This window comes from Cynoglossus semilaevis, chromosome 1, assembly GCF_000523025.1.
Source record: "Cynoglossus semilaevis isolate Cse_v1.0 chromosome 1, Cse_v1.0, whole genome shotgun sequence".
Lineage (NCBI taxonomy): Eukaryota > Metazoa > Chordata > Actinopteri > Pleuronectiformes > Cynoglossidae > Cynoglossus > Cynoglossus semilaevis.
In genome coordinates, this window is record NC_024307.1 from 12595187 (window position 1) to 12599696 (window position 4510).

Genomic DNA, 4510 nt, shown 5'->3' on the forward strand with positions numbered 1-4510 from the left:
CCCCCCCCACCTGTCTCCCACTGCAGCAGCACAGACACATGACAGACAGGCAGGGACCGTTTCTCTGCATCATGTTTTTAATCCGTGGTGAACAGTTGTGATTTGTTCCGTCACAGAGAACTTTGTTTATTCTTTGATGTTTGCTTGTTAGTGTTTAGTTGGAGGCTGTCGTGTTTTAGCCCACGAATCAAGTCTGCTCAAATTTGACATGACATGCTACAGCTTTGAAGATATCTGCTGCTTTAATGTGTCTGGAATCTTCCTCTGATGGGCACACACACACACACACACACACACACACAGAAACACACACACATAATCTTTATTGGCTTATGCATCTTTGACTGTAACGACAATTTTCAGCTCTTCTGGTCAGGTTCAAGGGTCTTCAAAGCTGCAGCCTGTCACAGCAGGCGGTCTTTTTTGTGCAGCCACAGAGGAATTAATAGTCAGTGAGCAGCACTACAATAATACTGCGAGATATTTTAGGCTTGGTTTAATCCCTGAACTCCAAACAAAACAACAACGGATGCTTTTGCTTTTGGAGTTTGTACAGTGAGGGATCTCTGGGCTCTGGCACAGAGGCGATCATTTTAGTGGGTTAATCAGCTTATTGTGGGTTCTAAGGAACCTCTGAAGTATTTGTTTATCCAGGAGGACTTTCAAGTGTCTTCCTGAATGGACAACAACCAAACATAGTTGTATTTGGCTTAGAGGAAGTGATAACAAGACTCTGGCACAGAGGCGTTTGTTACCAAACAACAACATTGCTGTGGGTTAGTTGTGTATCGGGCGTTTTTAAGAACTTGGTTGTCATAATTACCCACCCTGGAGAACTGTTTATTTAATATTATTAATAATTATTATTCATATTTAATCTTTCGTATTTAACATCCACTGATTAACACTGGACACAGACAAAAACACTGGGCTCTTGTGAGCTTTGAATAATGCTTAGCTTCCGAGATCAGACGATAAGATCGTAAACGCTCAGCATGGTCTGGCACCACTGTGATGTTTTACTAAAAGTTAAGGGGGTAGATTCAGGCTTAGCTTTGATTAGAGCGCCCTCTGCTGAAAACTGACAAACTGATTTGCCCCTGAACCTGGTCTAAATCCAACATAAACTGACAAACTGATTTGCCCCTGAACCACAGAGTTCTGCAGCGTTTCAAAGAACATATAAAGAAGCACAGAGTTCCGCAGCGTTTCAAAGAACACATAAAGAAGTTTTCTTCCTGCTGTTCTACCATGGCTGGCTGTGAGTCAGTAGGTGGAGTGGGTCAGACCTTATAGAAGTGGAAGTGGCCTTTCATAACTGTGCCATAGCTTGCTCGTGATTGGTTGATTGTGCGAGAGCTGCGTGATAGAGAAAAGTCTTCCACTCTTAAATGTGTGAGTGAATTGCTGTTAATGAGGGAATAAATGGTCGAACTGTAATCTGGAGGGTTTCCAGTCATCCAGCACAGAGTCATCAAGCACAGACCATTAACCATCTGTTGGTTATGATGGTGAGCGTCAGACACTGATCTCAGATTCATGAACAGAGTCGGGGAACAGCCAGAGATGGCTTTGGATGAAATGGTCTGGGTGAATTGAACTTTGTTTCTGTTCTGATCTGACGACTCTACTGTATGTGGTCACTTTTACAGCAACCCCCCCCCCCCCCCCCCCCCCCCCCCAGCCATTTCCTCCATCTGTTACAGTTTTACATTTACAGCCTCTGCACTGTGAGCACTTTGTGCAGTTTAACAGCCTAAAATCTACAACATATCCCTCCTTGGTTTAAACCCAACGGTTTGTTGGACAAAACCTGACAAATACCTGTGAGACCAAATGCTATAGTTCAGCTAACAAATACACTAGGATGAAAATCATTTAATTTTGGTTAAAACAACCCGGTCTTCCGAACAAATCAAGTAAACATAGACTCCTAAACTAAACCCTAAACTCCTCTTCTTCTAAACTCTGCTCAGGGCTAGCACATCAAAACAAGATTGCTAAGATATAGCCAAAGAAAAACTTAAACGTTAGACTGATGAATATACTGCAGCAAATTGGTAACAGTTAGCCAAAGTCTGGGTAGCAGTATTTTTGGGGAGAGTTTTAGTCTGTTTGGACAAAATCCAATACAGATAAAACTCCAGTGTTTTCAACACGAAACATTAAGGTGTCAGCAAAGACGCTGGAGTTAAAGATCAAAATTCACGTGTGACCTGAAGAAGGCGGTGTATCTATGTGATACCTTCACTGTCTGAACGATTTGGGAAGTTTACTTTGCAGACAATTTGGGGGAAAAAAATGACAGTGTTGACAGTCATCTGGCCAATAAGAAACTAGTCCAAGCTGTTGGGGTTGCCTAGGAGACCTGTCTTCGCATGTTTTAATTGACACCTCTAGCAGTGTCTGAGAACTTTCTGACCTTCACAGATTGACTACACTTACTCCCCCACTGCTCCGAGGCTCAGTTTTCAACTTTAACCATCACTTTCCTCCACATTCTCCTCACCCTTTGCTTCCTCAAGCACACACCTGAACTTATCAACTCCTTCCTCCCCTCTTGTATGCTATTTTGCCACAGCCTTCCTCCTCCTTTACCGCGCGCAAAAGCCAACCTTCTGGACCCCTGTTGACTTCAAACGAGGAGGCCTATCTTCACTTGTCACCCTCCCTCTCCCCCCCCCCCACACACGCTCAGCTCATCCCTGGGGGATGAAAACACACACTGCATTAATTCTTCCACGGCTCTCCAAATTCCAGCTCTTAAGGGACTGGAGGACTTGCCACGGTGGGTCACAGTGTTTACTCAGGGGTCCCAGGAGGGAGGTTTCACTTCTAATGAATGTGTGTCTGCAGTGTGTCATCAAACACTGGACGTGGATCTGTCTGCTGTGCCCGTGCACGTGATTCAGGGCCAGTTACACCATGAGCTACCTCTATTAGCCGTTCCGAGCTAGCTTTTACGCTCTTCTGTCCAACATCTTTAATGCTAATATTTAGCCAAAGTACTGAAGCAGCAATGACACCACTTTGTTGGTGTATTTGAGTGCAGCTACTTAGGGCTAATTTTGTTTGGTATTTTATAGCTAATGTTTAGTAATCATTACACTAATACACTTCTAACATTACTCTTGGCTGACCTTGACTATTGTTTGCTGATTTATAGCTACTTCCTGCCTAATTGTTTGTCATTCTTTGGCTAATATTTACCTTGTTTGGTTATTTTCTGCCCGACCTTCAGCATTTTTTTTTGCTTTATTTATGGCTTTGTGTTAGCTTTAAGATAGCATCTGCTCGGCTTTAGTAGCCTCTTACCTTAGCATTTTTACTTTATACAGAACACAACACTGTGTTTCCCCACATCTTAACATTTTTTTTAAGTGAGTTTTTAAGCTACTTTAATGATTAGCACATATTAGCTTCAAAACCTGGATGGACTTTTTCAAAATACACTGCAGTTCTACGCCATGTTAAACAAGACACTCAAGGCCTTATAGTATAGTATATTACTGCAATACAAGCACAGTGTGTGTGTGTGTGTGTGTGTAGAGTACCTGAGGTTGTTTACGGGCTCAGACCGTACCATATCTTTCATGTCAGTTCAGTGAAGCTTCACCATTCATGTCTTCAGATGTGCTCAGCTCAACTTTGTGCTGTCTGTACGAAACAACCGTCGTGACCAACCTTGCCTCGAGCACCGATAGGATGAAAAATGGGTAGAAGCACCCGAAGGAAGGGGGAAGAGGGTCGGAGGGGGTGGAGGTCCATCTGTGAGCTGCGTTCAAGGACAACAGTGTTATCCGTTTGGAACAGTGTGAAACAGCCCAGTGTTTCCAGGGCCCCGTTTGGAAAAACAGGGGCATCTGGATGAACTGTGGACGCCACTGTTGTCCTGCCAAGTGGAGCGAGACGCTGCAGAGACTAGATGGGAATCATGGACTCCTTGTCTGTATCAGCATCACTCCCCTTCGTCGCCTCCTTCAGAGTCAGAGATAAAGCACAAATGTGACTAATTGTTTCGGAGTCGTGCGTTGTTCTGGTGAGGTTCTGCGGTAGCTGTTTTTTTTTTTTTTACTCGCAGAACTCATTAAGTTGCTTCTGATCTTATTTTAAGTCCAGCCCAGAGGTGTTTTGTTCTTTCTGCTGTTTGGATCTTGGTGTCTTCTTGTTACGTCCGTTCTCTTTGTTCGACCGCTGTATCTTTGTGGTTGTGTGTTTATCCCCTAATTAACTCTGTTTGCTTACTTTTCTATGTTTGTCCTTTATTTGTTTTCTCGAAAAACTTTTACAGTCTACTATTTCTTCGTTATTTTTAGTAGGTCAACAGAAAACATCAGAACATACAGGGGAACGTGCTGGAAAAACAAGCGTTAGTAGTTTTCTTATTCACCTGATCCCGAATTCAACGAGCAAAGAGCCGAGAGGAAACGTTATTCTGTTGGTTTCACCTGAGCAATTATATATATAATATATAATATATATTATATATATGTAGATAGTGGCTCTTTGG